The following is a 22,749-nucleotide window of genomic DNA, read 5'->3' as shown; positions in this document are numbered from 1 at the left end:
GTGGAATAAATGTCATCATCCTATCTCATTTCTTTTTGGGTAAAGCCAAAGACTTTTCAGCAGCCCCTCATATAAAAAAAATGTTCTTTTAAGAATTTTTCACCCAGGACTACTGCCCCTGTGCCCCCCTCCCTAACACCACTGTCTCAGCCCTTTAAAAAAATCTTCATAGACAGAAAACATAACGCGGGTTGTACTAGAGGAAGAATTCTACTACTATTACACATATTATTGACCTTATTGAATATATCTGATCCATCTCTTCTCCCCCAGAGCCCACACCTTATGTGACATCATCCTACTGAGAAGCATCCTCCTGCAAATCCAATATCAGAGCACTGTCTGCCATAACATAGCGCTTTGTATGTGTCCATACAGGATGGTGTCAGTGACCGCTCAATAGCTTCACTATGCATTACACTTAATGATCTATCATTCTGAATGCAAATCGAATTGACTGCATAACAAATGCAACCTGGTAAAAAAAAAATAAAAAATACTCCATCAGTAGAAGCCTTAGAGAATATCCATGCATCATCTTTCCGGGGTGTACACCTATTTCATGCATCTGTCATTTTAGTGGATGCACTGCCCCTTCCTCTAAAATATTTATCCCCCCTGTGTTGTCAGTCATGCGGCAAACCCTTTGCAGAATATTGTTGTAAACGTGTACTAGCTGCATGCTGCAGTTAGAGCTTGGTGCAGCAGGTGGCACTGGAGTCCACTGTTCCTTTGCAGCCTTCTATGCTTCTGTAAGCCTTTTCTTGGTATATATTAGCCACTGTAGAGTGATGCTCAGAGCAGGAAGCAGAGAGAGAAAAGAAGAGGGTTGTGGAGGAGCTTCACGGTCTTTTTCAGGCATAATGGATTAAGGGTAAATGCTTTGTCAGCTTCTGAGGCTAGAGATTTCAGCCTCTTGAGCAGGAGCAACATTCCATCTTGATTATTTTGTTGGTGCAGGTCCCTCTTCTGATATGATTTGCAGAGTTTCTCCCACATCAGGTAAGCCTGCAGCTTTTTTTTGAGCATTGCTGTTATGGCAGGTCCCTGCCTGGTTTAGTAATAATGTTTGCAGCAGTGCTGCAGTGCATGAGATTGGAGAGGATACTGTAGAACCTCTATGTTTTGCTATATATCTTTTTATTTTGATACATTGTATGAGGATAGTTCTGATGATGCTTATGCTGCATTTGGTGCCACCTTGATTTAGTGGCCTGGAGTGGTCCTGATGCTGCTGCGAAGACACTTCGTGAATAAATGATGGAGAATAGGTAACATGGGGAGAAAAGGGAGGCTGTAAAATTAAACAAAAAAAACCCCACACCCTCCCTTTATCTGAACTTAGTGTCTTCAATGGAGGTCATATATTGGTTCTGCGCAAACAGCAGGGTAGTGTTTCCTGAGACCCCAGGACATTGGTGTAGACACAATGCAGAGCTAGCATTCTTGTATGGTCTCCTCCTTACATGACTCAGGTTGCTTCTAGAATTTAGGCAGCGGTGACTATGGCTGGATCCCAATGACACATTCGTATTTTATCACGTATGTCATCGGCCATGGGACTAACTTGGTCTGGCTTTTCGATTTTGCACCACCAACCTTTCTAAATTAAGGGCCTCAATTAGTGACAGACAATTAGTGATTTAGACTTGTACGTAATAAAGGATGAGGACAAAAAATGTAAAAATATATTAAGATTTTTGTTATTTTATTTTCTTTAAATGACCCATTAGAACGTGCTGATTTGACATGGATTGATGATACAGAGCAATAGTGCAAAAAATGGTTGATTTATCTGTTCCGGACAAGCGATACGTAGACGATTTGCTGTTTTATGGATGAGAAGGGAAAAGGATTTTCTGACTTTATGTAATACAGCTTCATAGACGATTGAGGCACCGCCAGCACATCAGGATGCAGACCATCACCATGCCTCAAGTGTCATCATGATTTTGCTCCATTAGATGGCACTGTTTGGTTTCATAAGCTTTGGCTATGCTGCATATTGTAACTAATGTGACACCATTGATTTCTTTTGCGCATTTCCCAAAATGTACAGGGCTGGTGTATATCTGCATTTTTTATATGGACAATTAGATTACTATATAGTTATTATACGGTGGAATTTGCTTTCCGTGGGTGGATGCAATGAGATGAACCCTAAATCTAGCCGTAAAAAAATGCACGTAGCAGTTTCTAAATGCACAGGAGGCGACGGAGGAGGGTCGTCCATTGAGTCTGATCACGTCCTCGGCCTTGGGATTGTTTCCCAAAATTCCAGGACACTGGCCGCGTTTTAAGATGAAGTTATTATCACCTTTCTCATTGATGTGCGTCCCGGGCGGGCCTGGTGCCGGATCATCTCCCAAGAGGGCCCCTTTGTTTTCATAACATGAAAAGAGCCCCATGATATAGATGTGCAGTCATGCAGGAGCTGATCATTATCCCACACAACAAAAAGATCATTTATCAGAAGCAAAAAGATCATTTGGGTTTCTTCCGCCTCGGAGGAAGACGCCGTGCTTCCTCGGAGAATCTCCATTTTTATTTTTTTTATTTTTTTTTACCTCCCTTTTCGCTGCAGTCGTCTACATTACTGAATTCACCTGACTCATCAGAAACGGTCACTTCCTTTGAAATGGTCATTAATTATAGAGGAGTTCCTGCCAGAAACCTTTAGCATAACACAAGGTCTCATATATGGTTGGAGCTTTTATGTGGATGGAAAAGAAATGGCCATTTGTTACTGACCTTGTGGTCTTGAAATGTCTTTATACCCCATACCATATATACACAGCATAAGTGATGTCATATAATGTACCCCTATCCTCTGTGAACCCTAATATATTTTACAGATATATTTCTATCCCACTGGACATTATTAAACCAATTTATGCTCATGGTATAAGTGGTGTCTTAAAGGGTTAATAAAATCGAAATCCATTCTGGCCCGTTTCAAAAATTATAGTAATGAGATTAACATTAAATAATATAAAGATGTGATTTGAGATACTGATTTTTCTGTAGAGGAGGTTGACCTGTCCAAAGTATCAGCCTGAAATGACTGATAACTATGGCTGATAACTACAGTAACAAGACACCTCGTGAAGGAACTCCCCGGCTCATTCCCAGCTCTCCACTTCTACCTAAAAAAATAACATTGAATTGTAAAGCGCTGCTGAATATGTTGGTGCTACAGAAATAAATATTATTATTATAACTAATAATAAAATCTACATATTTTCTAAAACATAATGCATTTTGGAAAATTATTGGCAATTTTTAACCTGCAAAATGCAGGAGGATGTAGAGCTGGAGACAGATATGGATACATAACACCATCTTTTGTATATTGAGTGATACTATCAGACTCTATCGCGGCAGGGAAGCCGAGGGGTGTTGCCTCCCAACTACTATGGTACATGTTGTTATAAATTTCAAAAATGCTAATTTTGCGTTTGGAAACGCTTTATAAATTCATTTTGTATTACAATATTGAGGGTAACTAAATTATCTGACAGGAGATGCAGGTTAATTACAAAAATTAGGAACCACAATGGGCCTCATATTTGGTCCATTCCATGGTAACCAAAAACCAACTCTATATATATATATATATATATATATATATATATATATAAATATATATGTATATATATATATATATATATATATATAATGTGTTACTTTGTCATGAATTAATGTTTCTCACATTTCATACATTCTTAAAAGTTTAGTTTATTAAACAATAATCTGATGATCTTTTTTTTTAATATTCAAGTATTCCTGCTTATAATTGTTAAGCGGACAGTCTATGGATAGCAACCATGGACAACCAGGTTGGCATCAGCTTCTTACATCAAATTTCTAGAGTCAAATGTAAGACAGCTCTAATTGAAGGCCACTTTAATACTATAGAAATAAAGATTATTATTATTATTATTAATAATAATAATAATAATAATAATAAAACAATCTATTCATCTAAAAACTAATGCATCAGCATTTTGTAATATTATTGGCAATTTTCGATCTGCAAAAGGCAAGAGGATGTAGAGTTGAGGACACATATGGATACATTACACCATCTGTTGTACATTCAGTGATACCATCAGATCTCCATCGCGGCAGGAAAGCTGAGGGGTGTTGCCTCCCGACTACTATAATACATGTTTTTATACATTTCAAAAATGCTATATTTGAAATTGGAAACGCTTTATAAATACATTTTTATTACAGTATTGAGGGTAAATAAAATATCTAAAAATTAGGAACCACAATGGGCCTCATGCTCGGTCCATTCTACGGTACCCAAAAAGCAGCTCAGTATATAACGTGTTACTTTGTCATACAATATTGTTTGTAATATTTCATACATTCTTAAAAATCGAACCATAATTTTTAGTTTATGAAACAATAATCTAATTTTTAATATTCAAATATTCCTACTGATAATTGTTAAATAGACAGTCTATGGATAGCAACCATGGACAACCAGGTTGGTGTCAGCTTCTTACACTAATTTTAGAGTTAATAGCAAGACAGCTCTAATTGAAATCCACTTTGGTGCCAGTTTCTTGTCACTATGGTCTAGTCACCAATAACCTTTTAGTCCCCTAGGACTAGGATGAAATTAAAAGTAATGGTGAACAAGCCCTGTAAAAATGGATCAGAAGAATTTACCCTGATCGGTTCAAGAAAGCCCTGTAAATGCTGCGGTTGAAACGTAATTTGGCCTTTATAACCCCAAAATCAACCATTGGGCATCTTTGCCAGACCTCATGTAGATGACTAATGATTGAGAGGCAACCTTTCACCAGTTGGGGGCATATAAGGAGATATAAAATACTAAATATCTTTCAGATGTTAGTTGAGATTATGAAGGAGTTGGTGCACTGCCAGACCCTCCTTTTTAGTCTATGATTTAATTTCCAAAGATGAAAGGGGTTTCAGTGTTTGAGAGCATCGGTGACAATGGGACAAGCTGTCACCAAAGCAGGGGTGAGTCACAGCCGGTCACGTCATGGGACAGAATGGATTCTAGAGAGTGTCAGCGGAAAAAGCAAAGCCAAACTGAAATTATTTTTTCCCAGACGTTTTGTGACAGGCACGCAGCTGTAAGGACAAGGACGAACCAGGAGGGCATCATTTCCATGACAAGACAGTGGTCAGGGCTCGAATACAGTAAATTGGGAACAACACAGATGTTATCATAGAGAAGGGGAAACATATTAATAGATTAGCGCACACTACACCCTTTATACAACTACGTCCTATATACAGCTACGTCCTATATACAGCTGCACCCTATAAACAGCTACGCCCTTTATACAACTACATGCTATATACAGCTACAGCCTATATACAGCTGCACCCTATATACAGCTACAGCTTATATACAGGTACACCCAATATACAGCTACACTCAATATACAGCAACATTCAATATACAGCTACACCCTATATACAGCTACACTGAATATACTGCTATACCCTATATACAGCTACGCCCAATATACAGCAACAACCTATATACAGCCACACCCTATACACAGCTGTACCCTATATACAGCAACAGCCTATATACAGCTACACCTATATATAAGGTGTAGCTGTACATAGTCTGCATATAGGGTATAGCTGTATATAGGGTGTAGTTGTATATAGGGTGTAGCTGGATATACGGTGCAGCTGTATATAGATACAGCTGCACCGTATATCCAGCTACACGCTATATACAACTACACTCTATATACAGCTACACCCTATATACAGCTACACCCTATCTACAGCTACAGTCTATATACAGCTATATCCTATATACAGCTACACCCGATATACAGCTACAGCTATACCCTATATACATCTAAACCCTATATACAGCTAGAGCCTATATACAGCTACAGCTATATACAGCTACACCCTATATACAGCTACAGCCTATATACAGCTACACTCTGTATTGAGCTACAACCTATATAAAGCTACAGCCCATATACAGCTACAGCTTATATACAGCTACATCCAATATACCACTACACCCTATATACAGCTACATACGATATACAGCTACACTCAATTTATAGCTACACCCTATATACAGCTGCAGCTATACCCAATATACAGCTACAACCGATATACAGTTACAGCCTATATACAGCTATATCCTATATACAGCTACACCCATTATACAGCTACAGCCTATATACAGCTATACCCTATATACAGCTATAACCTTTATACAGCTACAACCTATATATAAGCTATACCCTATATACAGCTACATTCTGTATACAGTTACACCCTATATACAGCTACACCCGATATACAGCTACAGCCTATATACAGCTATACCCTATATACAGCTAAACCCTATATACAGCTACATACATACTGTACATCCTACACCGTATTTACTGCTACAGCTATAAATAGCTACACCCAATATACAGCTGCAGCCCGTATACAGCTACACCTTATATACAGCTACAGTCTATAGACAGTCTATATACAGCTACAGCCTATATACATCTACAGTCTATATACAGCTAAACGCTACATACAGCTACACCCAGACTCCCTATATACTAACCTTAAACATAGTGATGTGCTGGCAGCTACAAAGTTCTTCCTCAACATGTCTATCCCATCTGGGCCAAGTGGCAATTTCATCATGAATTTATTAGAATTCGTGCTTACACTCAATTTTTTTTACTTTTAAGGGGTCAATTCCCATCGGACAGTTCTTGAGGCTACGGTGTCTCTGCTCAAATGATGAGGATTTTGAGAGACAGGTTGTGGACCGCATCAACAGGTGCTACAGCAGGCGAGTGATAAAACGGTCTTACTATCGAGCAAAATACCCCATCCGACACTCTTTGCTGTGCTCCAGGAAAGATGAAGTGTCTAGTGATCAGGTCTGCTTTATAACTAATTTCCATTCGGAATTTGGACCAATGAAAAAATGTTTGGAAAGGGCATGGCCTTTTTTAAAGGCTTACCCCATTCTGGCTAAAATCCTTCCAAACAAACCACAGGTGACTATCTGCCGATCGAAAAATCTCAGCCGGAATTAACATCTATGACGGCGACAAGGGGGGAAGGCCAAGCAGGGAGACAGGGGCGGGAGTAGATAGTAAGACCCGACCCACATATTTCCTTCCTGTTGCACCTGTCAATCAAATAGCAGTGCATTGCTGGAACTTTACTTGCTCATATGTCTGAAATAAAACATCCAATCTCAGAACAAAAGGTATACTTAAATTCAGCATCCTAGTGCCAGTATTACATTGGCTTTACTTTATATATGAAAATCCTGCTGGTTGGTTCCCTTTAAGACCCCTTTCACACATCAGTTTTTTAATATCAGTCACAATCCAATGGCTCTAAAGATCCGACGCAGATTGTGGAAAAACTGATTTGACGGATCCGTTGTAAAAACGGATCCGTCGTATCAGTTTTTTCAGCCCAACAGTGTTTTTACACCCTATCTGAGCATGCTCAGTTAAAAAAAATGGAATTCGACAACGGATCTCGTCATTTGATGGATTACGAAGGATTCTATGCCTATAGGCTTCCATTATACCAAACGATGAACGGCGACGAGTCCGTAGCTGTCCGTTTTTTTGACGTAGACATAAAACTTTACTTTGTCCATTGTCTCCGTCCGACAGACAATCAATTTTCGATGAGTCCGTCGAATGAGGCCATCCGTCGCTAATACAAGTCTATGAGAAAAAAACGGATCCAGCGGCATCAGTTGCCGGATCTGTTTTTTTCAAAATTCGATGGATTGTGACTGACGACAAAAAACTAATGTGTGAAAGGGGCCTTACTCTGTCTGTCCCTACAGCATGTTGCTGGGCAGACTTGACCTTTTACCTACATTTCTATACACACATTATAATGCTCTGCATTACCACATGCTACATAATACTGCTATGCCTTACATTATACAGGAACATTTCACATTACGTTATCAACACTGCCACATTTTACACATTACACAATCCTATCTTATATTACCAACACTTATTTCTATCATGCATTACCTTACACAGCATTAACGCGATTGGTGTTTTCAGGGGCAAAGAATGACCATAGGTCCAATGCAGGCAATGATATATAGAAAGCCTACTCTCCTCTATTTCTCTTTTGTACCTTTATGTCTTCTTCACCTCCCTCTGTTTATACAGGGTAGAGGGTGTTTGGAGTAATAAGACAGTTCAACGTTGTTTATTGCAGCATATGTTTGGGGCATGCACTGAATATACACAGAAGGTTTCTTCCATGGTGTGGGCTTGGAGGAGGCAAGGTTATGAGCAAATTTTTCCACTAGTTTTGCACACCCCATTATGCTCTTTCCCTTAAAGGGCTTTCCTGAAAATTGGCAAGTATGTTTTACTTTCTGTCCACATATGGGAGCCAGTGGGAGGTGAGTGCACAGCTCCTCTCACTGTGTGCTGGTGCTGTGTGGTGGCTGCTGTTGTGGCGGTGTCGTGTCAGTGGGGCGGCGCGGCCTGGAGCCTTGGGGGCTTTGCCTTGCAGCATGTGTGCTGTGAGGCACCAGGTCGCCTGCCCTGCTGGCGCTTTGTCGCTGCAGCAGTGGTTGGTGCACGGTGCCGCACAAAAAGGTTTAGGTTAGGGACCCACTCAAGAGGTTTGCCGTGACGTGGCAGTGGGCTTAATACAATCTGATCAGAATGGTAACAAAGAACCTCATGTTCTATTTAATTTTTTGCCTAGCGGCTTTAGATCATTGTATATTTTGGGATGTGCGATCCATGTCTTTTTCTTTATAGTATGTTTTACTTTCTATAGAACTTGTCACACTGTATCAAATGTCAGTGGTGGAAGCGTTGCAAAAAAAATAGTGGTCAAAAACGGATGTACCAACTGATAATCCAGTTGACTGGCATAAAGGTTTAACACTAGAAGTCCCAGAGAGGGGTCATTTAACATTTCCACCTTTGGAACCCAGAGACGGGTGGAATGACCTGAAGATTTTAGCTAACATCCTATAATCACCGTCTTTTGTTCTGTAATTAAGTCCATTACTGTCGCACCACAGGAGGTTGTTGTTTTCCATTGAGTTTAGCCATTTAGTTTCTAGTTAGTTCTATTCAGTTTATTGTATTTGGTCATTTGACCCTCTTTCGGGACTTCAGGGGGAGCTCGAAATTTCTGGGACTTCTAGTGTTAATACCTGGGTTGATTATTTCAAGATCTTTTCAAGGGATGTAAAATATTAAAACTTCTAAGTTTTCTTCTAAGAAAATAGCCCAGTGTTTGGTCTTGGATTTGGTAGCTTGATAGAAAGATTGATGATGTGCAGTGCGCGTCTGAAACTGACAAGGAGAACCCGGAAGAGAAGTCTGCCGCAATGGTAAGTATAAACGTGCGCAGGATAGAAAGAGCGACGGGGACGTTGCTCATGTGACTCCATTGTATCAGGCCCACAGGGGCGTGATACCACGGAAAGTATGCAGATGCCCATAGGGCAAGGCGCCGCCCATGGGGACAGCGGCTCTGTAATCTACATAGGAAATATGAAAGTAATAAATTGTTTTTTTATTACTTTCATATTACACAATTTTACAGCACAGGGATGGGTAGGGAGCTGCTAATAGGGCAAATATGCGTCTGCTAATATGTCAGATCGCATATTGGAGGTGACAAGTTTCCTTTCCTTTAGGCTACATTCACATGACCGTTCCGTTTTTGCGGGCCGCAAAAAATGGTCCGTTTTTTTCATGGATGCAACCGTGTGGCATCTGTGTGACATCCGTTCCGTATACAGTCCATGTGTCATCCGTGTGTCATCTGTGTGCCTTCCGTTTTTTTTGCGAAGCAGCAAGAAAGATAAATAGATGAGTAGATATAGAGTTGGATAGATAGATATAGACAGAGATAGAGGGATGAATGAATTAATGAATGGAGGGATAGATGGATAGATAGATAGATAGATAGATAGATGAGAAAGACATATATAATGTCCCACCCTTCTGCATATTCTAAGCTGGCACCCTTTAGTGACTTTCATGTGGCACTAAAGGGTGCTTAGCCTTGTATTTAGCCAAAAAATAAATAAATAATTAAAAAAAAATGACGTGGGGTCCCTCTATCTTTTGTAGCCAGCTAGGGTAAAGCAAACGGTTGCAGCCTGCAAACCACAGCTGGCAGCTTCACCTTGGCTGGTAATCCAAAACTGAGGGCACCTCACGCTGTTATTTTAAATTAAATAAATAATTTAAAACAAAAAACACCGGGTCACCCCCAAAATGGATCACCAGCCAAGGTAAAGCGAACAGCTGTAGTCTGGTATTCTCAGACTAGGGAGGTCCACTGTTATTGGACACTCCCCAGCCTAAAATTAGCAGGCCACAGCCACCCCAGAAGTGGCGCATCCATTGGATGTGCCAATCCTGGCGATTTGCCCCAACTCATCCCGTTGCCCTGGTGCGGTGGCAAACGGGGTAATATATGGGGCTGATGCCAGATGTGTAATGTCACCTGGCATCAGGCCCTGGGGTTAGTGATGTCAGGCGTCTATCAGATACCCAATAATTCAGAAAACCCCGGCACACAAATTGAGAAAAAGAGAATATCCAGTCAAAGGTTACTTTTAATATGCTGGTGTTTAATTCGTGAAAAATTCCATAACAGTCAGTGTGTGGCATAAAGAGCAATGCAAGATCCAACGTTTCGGCTCATATGAGAGCCTTCACCAGGGACATGAAATACCGTATTGTGTAAAGGAAGAGTCCTGCACACACAGTATAAAGTGGAAATAGAGACAATGTAGGTTATAGGAGAAGCACAAGGCTACTAATAGAATCCGTGGTTCTGGATGGAGTCAGGGTAGAGGAATGTCCGGACAGTATTACGGCCGTATTTATGTGACATGTGGGGGCTCTCATGTGGAGGATACAGTAAGGGCTGAACTCAGTGTGAGATGATGCAATAGATTATGAAGATTAGTCACATCAAGAGAGGGGAGCCTAAGGATTATATTCCGTGGCCAGGTAATAGGGGTAATTGTCCCATGAATACAGCAAGGCTAATCAAAAATGGTAAAGGACCAAGGGGTAATCTGGAATGCCTCAGATACCCGACATCACCAACCCAGTCAGTAATAAAAAAAAGAATAGACAGCAAAAAAAGTTTTATTTGAAAAAATACTCCGCAAAACATTCCCTCTTTCACTATTTTATTGAAAAGAACAATCAAATCCGGGTCCGGCGTAATCCAATAAGGGGGTCTCACGACGATCCATACCATAGTCACTGTCCCAGTCAATGAACAACAGAAGGTTCCCCATTGGTTGGGAGAGTAGTGCAGTGACCTGAGCTAACATCAATAGGTCAACCCAGGTCACTGCAGGGGATGACGAGCGCTGCTGTCAGGAGGTTAGCTAGGTACATTACCTGCTGTGATGATCTCATGCACTCCTGACATCAGCGCTGTCACTGACTTCTATGCCCGCCGCGTTCACAGCGAACAACCGCGGGAGCCCGTGACGTCACCGCTAGTGACAGTCTCGGGCCATCCGCGAGACTTGATGTGAGAACGTGGCGGGCATAGAAGGCAGTGACAGCGCTGATGTCAGGAGAGCAGGAGATCATCACAGCAGGTAATGATCTCATCTAACCTCCTGACAGCAGCACTCGTCATCCCCGCGGCTGCCAGCACTGCAGTGTGAGAAGCTGCTGATACTGCAGTGCGGGCAGCTGCGGGGCTGAAGCAGGACACAGACTGCATGGGCACCCGACGGAGGTCACACGGAAGTGCTTCCGTGTGGCTTCCAGGGATTTTGCGGGCCCATTTAACTATATCGGCGCACTGTGCACGCTGATATAGTTAATGGTATTGCAGCTCCGGGTCGGCCCCCTCTGAGCACCCTCTGCCCCCCCCGCTAGCTACGCTACTGGTCCCTGTGCAAGAACAAAGTATGGGACCTTTGCAGCCCTAAAACTCATTAAAATGCACAATTCCATGTGCTTTAGAGGTAGAAATGGGCTTCCCAACCTCTTGGGCCCCTGTGTGGTTGCACAGGCTGCACCAATGATATGTCCACCCCTGGTTGTGTTCATTTTTAATTTCTAGCAGAGAATGATATAATGTTTGTTTCAATGACCCTTGTGTCATGTAGTGTGTTCATTGATGGCGGAAGTGGTATTAATGGAAGGTTTCAGGGATTTTTAAACTAATAGTTTATCCTTATTATTATTTAACGGCCTTCAACTCAATCTCGAGTTATGGTGACTTGATAGATGAACGTTCTGTGGGAAAATCGATCCCCTGCAGACTATATAGGGCCACCAGGGTCTTCCCTGCCATTTTCTTGATAGTATCAAGTCATCGGGTTGCCAGTTTTCCTCTTTACCTTGTATATGAATATTAGATCAGTGCAGTCTTACATGCAACACTAGGCTCAGCCCCTACCAAATGTATGACACTGTTTAGTAAAGAAGTAAGGGGATGCATGTCGGAATTCGAAACTCAACAATCTGATATTGATAAAAAAAAAGGCCATCATAATAATAATATAATAATAAGATTTATTCACTTATATAGCGCCAATTATTCCACAGCGCTTTACATACATTGACAACACTGTCTCCATCGGGGTTCACAATCTAGATTCTCTATCAGTATGTCTATGGAGTGTGGGAGGAAACCGGAGAACCTGGAGGAAACCCACCCAAACACGGGGAGAACATACAGACTCTGCATCATGATCAAATCCTTTCCCCTCCAGAAAAAAGCATCTGTTACTTGCCATAAATATATAAAAAAAATTAATGAATAAATAGCTTAAAACAAAATAAAAATTTAATACATTTTTGTTCCTGCTCCTCTCTGTTCCTAAGCAATTCACCTTGTATGCAAATCTACTCTTGTTAATCAAGGGGCAGTGGTCTTCAACTCTTCTCTGTGGGCGTCTTCATGAGCCCCCTTAGCTAACAAGACTAGATTAACATACAGGGAAGAAGGGCCATATTTTAAAAATGGAGCTTTACTCTGTTTTTAAGAACATCACTGGAACAAGCAAAAAAAACCCACCAGATTTTAGAGAACATTGGCATTTATACCAGATCCCTGTTTCCCCGAAAATAAGACCTACCCCAAAAATAACCCCTAGTAGTACTGTTGGGACTTTTTTGAGTATGTCTAAAATATAGGGCCTACTTTAAAAATAAGCCCTAGTTCCATAAGGAAGTATCCAAGCAGCTAAAAATGTTAAAGAATTCAACAGGACTCTTCATCAAAGAAAGCAGACAGCCACAAAAGGAAGCAGACAGCCCCAAAAGGAAGCAGACACCCTCAAAAGAAAGCAGAACACCTTCCAAAAAAAAATAAATCACACTCTACAGACCCCAAGCAATTACAATTGGCAAATGACGCTGGTGGATGGGCTCTCACACAGAGATCTATGTAGCTATCAGATCCCTGCTGCATTGCAGCTCTTAGAAACAGATCGGGTACCAGTATCTCTCTGCGCGAGTCATACTTCTTCCAGTCACCAGGGGGAGCCAACTGCTGTAGAACTCAGGGGGACCTGACAGCAACACAGATGTGTATGTGAGAGCCCACTCACTTGCCAACTCCAATTGTTTGGGGTCTGATAAGTGTGATTCTTTTGGGGGGGGGTCTGCTTTCTTTTGGGGGTAAACTTAGCAGTGCATAGAGAATAATAAACGTAAACAAGTAATTTTTTAAACCTTTGTTAATATGGTCTGTACCCACCACTATAGGACTGGGTCTGCACCATGGGAAAAGCTGATCAGATAAGAAAATGTGCATCTGAAGTGATAGGATTAACACAAAATGTTGATATTCCAAAATGTGATTACATTGAATAAATATTGATATTTTTTTTTTGTTCAAGAATAAATGGGAATTGTTGTTCATGGGAATATATAAGACATCCCCTGAAAATAAGCCCTAGCGCAAAAAATAATATAAGACCCTGCCTTATTTACATGGAAGCACGGTATTATTTTCTAGTGAGGGTGGACCTTTTGCCAGATCGAAAGTTATCAGGCAGTTTTTGCTTTTATGTTATTCTTACTGCTCCCCTGAATATTTAATTGTTGGGTTTGTGTTTGTAAATCCTCCATATAATTCCAGAGATGTGAAATTTTATTTGCAACTTTTTCTGGTCTTTTCCAAAAGGGTGTAACTTCAAGGATAACAATGCAGCCTAATGATAGCCCTATGAGCCATGCCCCCTTGGTAAAAAAAAAACATAAAAATTAGCAACATATAAAAAAGGCCTATATTTCTAAAGCCGTCTGGTGAAAGTAAAAAAAACCCAAAACCAAACCGAATAATCAAAGAAGCAGTGAGAATAAACAAGAGCATTTTTGATCTAGCGATGGGTCTTCTTTATGGATGCTAGTATGGTACTGTAACCCCTTAAAATCTTTTCAAAAGTCGGGTGTCATCTTATACGCCGGGTGTCATCTTATACGGCGGTGCACGGTGCTGCATGAGCCCATTGTTTAGTAATGGCCTCCTACCGGTCCCCTTCTTACACATAATAAACATTATTCTCATCTGACCTCCATTCCCGAAGTGCCTTCAGCTTCTTCTGGCAGACCGCAGGCCCATAGACCCCTCCGCGATAGCGTCCTGTACACGGGGCCGCCGCCGCTGCCGTCATGGCTTTCCTGCAGTTGAATGCTTTGTGGTGCCGTAAAGCATTCAACTGCAGTAAAGCGCTGACAGCAGCAGCAGCGGCGGCTCCGTGAACAGGACATTATCATGGAGGGGTCTTTGGGCCTGCGGTCCGCAAGAAGCACTCCTCCATAATAGCATCCTGTACACGGGGCCGCCGCCGCTGCCGCTGTCTTGGCTTTACTGCAGTTGAAAGCTTTACGGTGCTGTAAAGCATTCAACTGCAGTAAATTGCTGACAGCAGCAGCGGCAGCCCCGTGTACAGGACGCTATCATGGAGGGGTCTATGGGCCTGTGGTCTACAAGAAGCAGGTGAGGACACCACGGGAATGAGGACAGGTGAGAATAATGTTTATTGTGTGTAAGAAGGGGATCGGTAGGAGGGCATTACTAAACAATTGGCTCATTACTACAAGGGGGGGACAAGGATGGGCACATTACTGCAGTGGACATTACTAAACAATGGGCACATTACTGCAGGGGACATTACTAAACAATGGGCACATTACTGCAGGGGACATTACTAAACAATGGGCACATTACTCGGGTCGGCTTATACTCGATTATATATGGTATATTCCAAACTCTATATTTTAACTGGAAAAGTTGGGTGTCATCTTATACGTCGGAAAATACGGTATACCATATATTGTATTTTTGTATAAATTGTGGTCGTGTCTAATTTTTCATGAATTTTTAGTGTTCTTGGTAGTATAATGAACGGAATTTGATAAATAAAGCTTGAATATCCTGTGGAACCAGTAATGATTTAATAATGGATGGAGTTTACCAGAAACACTATTCGGATTGGGAACGCAGTTTCCCCGTGGACACCACCAACTTTAATACAGGAAATGTCTGTAATTGCAGATAATGAATACTTTCACTCCAGTCCCTCTGTTTATGATCAACAGCAATTTTATCTATTAGGCTGATTAGCTTTTACACTTTGTAATATTACATGAGTTAATGCAATTAATTCTTTTTAGGGTTGTAATGTAGCTCCGAAGACCTTGCACTGTTTTGTGGGCTCTTAGCTAAAAAGCTTTTGTTGCAACGTGCCATGCAGATTCTGTCATCATTTTCACTGATGTGAAAAAGGCTCACTATTAGCCGAAACGCGTAATTTACGCCTGTATGATATGATGGAATAAACTACAAAAATATTTCAGAAGATTTGGAGTGCCGGTCCTTTGTATTAATTATACTGTGGATGCCTTCCTTGGACACGTGCACCTTGAAGGATTGTGTGCCGCCTGGAACTTCTGTTTCTGCATCATTTTCACTGGGGATGGAGGAATATTTGGTTAGCTACATAATCGGATTGCATCCTTATGCCATAGGATGGGGCCTATGTATTATGTGTCTGTATAATGATCCAGTAGGCACTCTATGTAATGCCATATTGTGCATCAGTAAAGCACGGTACTCTCCCCTAAAGGCATTGATTGTCGGGAAGTCGTCTTTGTAATAAGGCATGTTTTCAGAGATGCAAAGAGGTGAAGTAAGGACTCCTAGAATTTTATAGGTGCTACATTAACGACAGTACGACATTAATCCTATACACTCCTGTGTTCATCCATCGTAAACGGATTTGAATTCACTATGGCGGTGTAAAGAATTTAAAGGGAACCTCTCACCAGTTTTTTCCCTTATGAGCTGAACCACGATCAGTGAGCTCTTATATACAGTGACGCACCCACGAGGTCTGGGGGGTTACTCATCACCGGGCCGGTGTAGGGGGTTGGAATGTCACAGCGGCCAGGCCCGGTTCCGTGATGCCGGCGGTGTCAATAAAGATGGAGGGGTTATTTACAGGGGAGAATAGAGTTTGTATTTGTGATGCCACCTGTGGTTTGCGGCTAACATAGGAGCCACCACTGCGTGAGGTGTCCCCTGGGGCAGATGGTAGCGCAGCTTGTATGGTGCAGCTCTCTACAGGCAGAGAACAGGCCCCAGTGATGTTGGGAGTTGTAGTCTCCTGCTGCCGTGCAGCTATGACGAGGGTAGGGTGTGGGAAGGATTGGACGACACAGGGGTTTCATTCAAAGTTCTTTACTCACTGAACTATCACCGCCTCTGGAGTGCCGGACTACGCTGTCATGGGCTCCAGCTGATCCCAGATAGTTTGGAGGTCACAACCGATGCTTCCATTCTGTGTGTTCTTCCTACTTGTGCTGTGATGTGCGAGTCCCTATGGTTTGAAGCTACGCTGAGACCCTCGTCATTGTATTGGTTCTGGTTCAGTCCCGTATGGCAGGCAGCACAAGTCTTTTACTGGTGCCACTCTTTTGTCACGGCTCCTGGCTCTAGTATGCTGCTGTGCCCCGGGCACTCTGTGGGCCAGAAGACTTGCAATCTACTCGTGTTATCGCTCACACACTCTCTCATACTGGTCACTGGATGTTCAACATGGCGCCTCATGACAAAGAATTCTCTGAGGATCTGAAAAAATGAATTTTTGCTCTTCATAAAGATGGGCGAGGCTATAAGAAGATTGCCAACACCCTGACACTGAGCTGCAGCATGGTGGCCAAGACTATACAGTGGTTTAACAAGACAGGTCCCACTCAGAACAGGCCTCGTCATGGTCAATGAAATAAGTTGACTGCACGTTCGTCATATCCAGAAATTGTCTTTTCAAAATAGATATATGACTTTTGCCAGCACTGCTGCAGAGGTTACAGGGGTGGGGGGTCCACCTGTCAGTGCTCAGACCATAAGCCGCATTCACTTTTGTGATTTACTGTAAGTGGTGAATATATGGTTGCCTGTCTGTTATTCACCTAATTATGAGTCACATATCCGGCATGAACACACTGTACTCTAAAGAGAGAGATAATTTTTATTTGCTAATCTTGAAAAATGTATTTTATTGGCTCAAGACGTAAATTTCCTGGAGTATATTTTGTCCGCTAACAGATTCTAAATGGAACACTCAAAGGTCCAAGCTGTGAAGGAGTGGGTGCAGATGTGTAAAGTAGGGCCAGGAATGCCACGTGAAAAGAAGGCGACTCAGTGTGACTTAACAAGATTTCTATTTATTTTACGGGAAAAGGGGAATGGGAAGGGATAGGTGAGAGAAAATCAAGTTATAAACTGAGTATACAAATCAGATTACAGTTGGCAAGCTTCAATTACACTCGACTGATCGATGGCATACAATTACTTTACAATTATAGCAAGGAAATTTCCTTTATGTTATCCTAATCCCAATCCTTCCGTCATGGGGAAGACGTCGGTGTTGCCCTACTTATAGTCACAGTGTATAAGTTGCAAGCAAACTTAGATGTTAAGCAAATCTATCTGTATGAGTGATTCACTAGCTCTAACTCAATTATGTTACACGTCTCCACTGAGCTAATTCACTAGATAGGTAACTAGTCTCTCATTGCTGTATGAATGAATGGGAAGTTGGCCTGGGGAACATGTCTGTTCTTCCTTCTCTCTGATAATCAGTATTCTGGTTTTGGTTCTTGACCGTACAGCCTGATGCCCTTCGAATCGTGACATTCAGTGTTCAGTTTTTTAGCACCTCGTTGATGGAATCTGATTTTTGGTCTTAGGGTTCCTCCATGGTAGAATAGGGTATTCAGTCTTCGAGTTCCTTGGTGAAGGAATGGAGTTTTTGGTTTTCAAGTTCCTTGGTGAATGAATTGGGTATTTGGTCTTTGGGTTCATCACTGATGGAAAGTGGGCTTTGGATTCCTTGGTGGACCATGGGACTTGTGCCTTGTTTGGTCTAAGCGCACTTCCAGATGCTTCCTCTGAAGACGACATGTGCCTGCTCTGTGGCGTGTTTGTCCTTTTCCCAGGTACTATGGGCGCCAACTCCGCCTCCCTGCTACTGGTTTAGTCTTTTAGTCTTTTAAATTTCACAACTGCACCACAGTTGTCAGCTGTCCCGGTGCTCCCTTTTAATGCTTCCTTCGAGGAAACACGCTCCTTACTAACTGATTCTGCTCTCTTCTGGCTTACCGGTAGTCGGAGATGGAAGCCTTCCAATGTAGTAGAGAACAGACTATGGATGTCTTTTACTGCCTTCCCCCCACTGGGGCATAGTTAGGGGCTCAGCTCGGGGGGGTGAAACATCTGACTTGGCCTCTAACCAGGTAACAACAACAGTGGTGCAGCCTAATCTTAAGGTATAGGGGAGCCTCAGCAGATGACAATGCTGTTACTAAAAAAAACTCTATAAAAAGACCAACACTGATATTACCGTTATATGATGACCGTTTAGTGGTATGTACCAGTCCTGCAGAGCATATAAGAGAATTCAGTACAGTTATAGATAGTGACTTACAGCTGATCTTCTTTCTGATGCGGTAGTTCATTTTTCTTGTGGTTTTCATCTGGCCCAGACCAACACAACAACTTCTTCCAGCCAGGACTTGTGTGCAGAGATTCCAACAAAAGCACATTTGGCTTTTCACATTTCCAGCTCCGTCCACATCTATTCCCAACCTGCACAAACGCCTCCTCTTACTGTCACCCCAATGCTGAGCCACTACTGCCATATGTGTCGCTATTACTGCACCTGCTTGTGCGGTACAATAACAGGGCTCTTCACATTGCCACACATAATTCCACCACTGTGCTCTTTACATAGCAATAATGCTACCTGCCCTCTAAATGGTAAACTGCTCCTTAGAAAATATTAACGCCCTGTGCAAGTGCCCTAGAAAACAGTGTTCTCATTTTGCCCATAGAAAGTGACCCAATAACAATAATTGTTCCTAAGTGTCCACTTAATATTGTACCTGAGTTCCACTCATGCACAGCTCCCCTACATACATGCCCCCTGACAAAGGTTTTTTTCTTGAGCCGAAACACGCGTCGGGTGCTGCTGGACTGTGAGGATCCATCTTTACACGCCACCACACACTATAATTTTGTCCTATCTAAAGTGATTATATATTATTCCTTGTTGCCCATATATCATCGATGTAGAAATTCCAGTATATGTGTGTATGGGCCATCCTTACAATAAATGGAGTTTCCTTTTACTCTATGGGTGTTAATGGTAGGACACCAGTGACCTCTAGTGGCATGACCTATGTAAGGAGTGCGGATAAATAAATAATATGTTAATGCTCACATTGAATTGGATCTAGTCCAATAACCCTGTGATGTACATGTGTCTACCAATTTTTACACATATACATATATGTTGTTACTTTTGTACTTAATAAAAATTGATACACTTTTTGAAATTTATGGGCGTTTGATCGTTGTTTTTTTTCTTCTTTTTTCTTGTAATTCCCCTATATACAGTATGATGGACGCATAGCTCCCCCACAACAATGGCCACTGTATAATAGCCACCTCAGTTGCAGACACACTGATTAATGGTCCCCACAGTAACCACCAAATTGTATAATGGCCCCCAAAATAGCCCTCACAGTTTATGACAACCCCTCACATTATCGCGTCCGCTGTATAATGACCTTGACAGTAGCTCACACACTGCATAATGGCAGCAAAAAAGGAAAGGTATCTCACCATCAATTCTAAAGGATCCACAGATGTCCCGATCACAGTGGCTGGTGTCCCCTACAGCAATAAAGAAAATGGATAAATAGATCCGGCATCCGTTCTTCATAAAATTATTCCGTTATTAAATCATTAAAATCCAACAAGAAATGTTCTTTTCGAGATTTGATTATGTGGTTACATTCAGACCTGCAATTAAAAACATATTCGCCTACAGGCTCTCCCAGAGTTTCTGACTATGTCTGAGGACTCTGAACAAGTTCCTGCTCTTGCTGAAGGTATAGTTTTGTCCTCTATTTCTTTAGATCTGACTGTATAGGTTCATAGATCTCAAAATATAGCCCTGGACAATATCCTAAATCGGGCTTTACACGCTATGACATCGCTAATGCGAAGTCGTTGGGGTCACGGAATTTGTGACGCACATCCGGCCGCATTAGCGATGCCGTTGCGTGTGACACCTATGAGCGATTTTGCATCGTTGCAAAAACGTGCAAAATCGGTCATCGGTGACATGGGGGTCCATTCTCGAATATCGTTGGAGCTGCAGGTACGAAGTAGTTCGTCGCTCTTGTGGCAGCACACATCGCTCCGTGTGACGCCGCATGAACGAGGAACCTCTCCTTACCTGCCGCCGGCCCCAATGCGGAAGGAAGGAGGTGGGCAGGATATTACGTCCCGCTCATCTCCACCCCTCCGCTTCTATTGGGCGGCCGCTCAGTGACGTCGCTGTGATGCCGCACGGACCGCCCCCTTAGAAAGGAGGCGGTTCGCCGGTCACAGCGAAGTCGCAGGGAAGGTAAGTATGTGTGACGGGTCCGGCCGATGATGTGCGACACGGGCAGCGATTTGCCCGTGTCGCACAACCGGTGGGGCGGGTACGCACGCTAGCAATATCGGTACCGATATTGTAGCGTGTAAAGTAGCCTTAAGTCTAAAATTGTTTGTTCCTTTTAAGTTTCGTCTGCGAGTCCTACAGGAATCCCATGATTTAGTGCTCACATGGCACCCTAGGATTAGACTCGGAACTGTAGGGAATATATTATCACATGTGGAGTCTATGACTGAGCTAAAACACCTTGAACCCATCCTGACGCATTTCTCCGGACCTTACCTATTCCTAAAAGTCCTTAGTTCATTTTTCCAAGGACTTTATTAATGATTTTCCATCCCCTGAATCAAAAACTATAATTTAGGTTAGTGGTTGACAGATTTTGTAATCAGTTTCACTTTCTCCATTTGTCTAAGTTATCTAATTCTGAAACCTTTAATACATTCATCATTCATTTTGTACGTCTGTATGATATTCTTGACAACATCATCTTGAACGGGGTCCTTCATTAATTTCCAAATTCTGGAAGGGATTCTGTAATAAGTATTGAGTTGTCTTTATCTTTCTTTTTCTTCTGTCTGCCATCCAGATACCAGTGGTTAAACCAAAAATATTAATTAGATGCTCAAGTACCATGTTTCCCCAAAAATAAGACCTACCCCAAAAATAAGGCCTAGTAAGCGTTTTCAGTAAGGCTTAAATATAAGACCTACCCTGAAAATAAGATCTAGTCGCGATTCAATAATGAAGTGTCCATGCAGCTATAAAAGTTAAAAAATACTATAGGACACTTCATGAAAGAAAGCAGACACCCACAAAAGAGAGAAGAAAGAAGAGAGAAGACCCTGCGATCATACTCACCAGACACCGTCCAGAAGCAGATGAACGCATCAAAGACCTGCAGCGGAATGCACACCCACACACTTCACACACACACATTCACACATCAGATTACGGTACTTACACACACACTCACCACATTCAGCGATATTGATTGCTTCTGGGCGGCATAAGGACCTGGGACATTGTGCAGTGGCGTGCCAGGACCTGTGGGTGGAATGCATGGAGGACCCAGCGGTGGAACGCATCATAGAGACAAAAGAACAGAGAGTCCCTGCTGGCTGGAAGCAAGTGGTTTCACCGAATATGGTGAGTGTGTGCGTGCGATTGTATGTGCGATCTCATGAGCGTGTCTGTATGAGTGTGTGTATGCAATTTGATGTATGAGTGTTGGCCAGAAAGAGGATGGCGTGGAGCATACCTGCTGGGAGCTCCCACCAGAGATCCCAGGAGAGCTTGGGAGCCACACAGACGCCCGGGGTCTGGTAGATATAACAATCATGGGAAGGGGGATCTGCATCTTTTTTTTGGGGGGGGAACTTTCCCCCAACCATGTTTCTCTGAGAATAAGCCATACCCCGAAAATAAGACCTAGTGCTTTTTTCAGGGCAAAAAAAAATATCTTCAGTAGTCTAATCAGTTGGAACATCTTCTGGAGGTTGAATTTGTTAATAATAATAATCAATATCAAGAACCCATACAAATTTTTCCAGAATTCTATAATTCTGGATATCATCCTCTTTTTGGTGCTTTTTCAGCCACATATTCGATTCATAGGTCAAACAATCTGTGAGTTTGAAGTTAATCTGTCCTAAAGTGATAGAGAATGTACTGAATACATAAAGTAGTCAGACCTTATTTGTTAATCTGAGACATTCTAGGTGTGGTTGTCTGTGAAGCCC

The 22,749-nt window shown here is 42.1% G+C and overlaps 1 protein-coding gene across 5 annotated transcripts in view; it reads left to right on the top strand.

Moving 5' to 3' along the window:
- The first annotated feature begins 773 nt into the window (after positions 1–773).
- Positions 774–22,749, top strand: part of LOC142245033 (sodium channel protein type 2 subunit alpha-like) — a 295,688-nt gene continuing 273,712 nt past the window's right edge. For all 5 annotated transcript variants that reach the window (XM_075317276.1, XM_075317273.1, XM_075317275.1 and 2 more), the window contains exon 1: positions 774–1,002. The gene's annotated coding sequence lies outside the window, so the exon portion shown is untranslated. The remainder of the gene's footprint in view (positions 1,003–22,749) is intronic.

Source organism: Anomaloglossus baeobatrachus, chromosome 7 (genome assembly GCF_048569485.1).
Source record: "Anomaloglossus baeobatrachus isolate aAnoBae1 chromosome 7, aAnoBae1.hap1, whole genome shotgun sequence".
Lineage (NCBI taxonomy): Eukaryota > Metazoa > Chordata > Amphibia > Anura > Aromobatidae > Anomaloglossus > Anomaloglossus baeobatrachus.
This window is presented reverse-complemented; position numbering and strand designations above follow the sequence as displayed.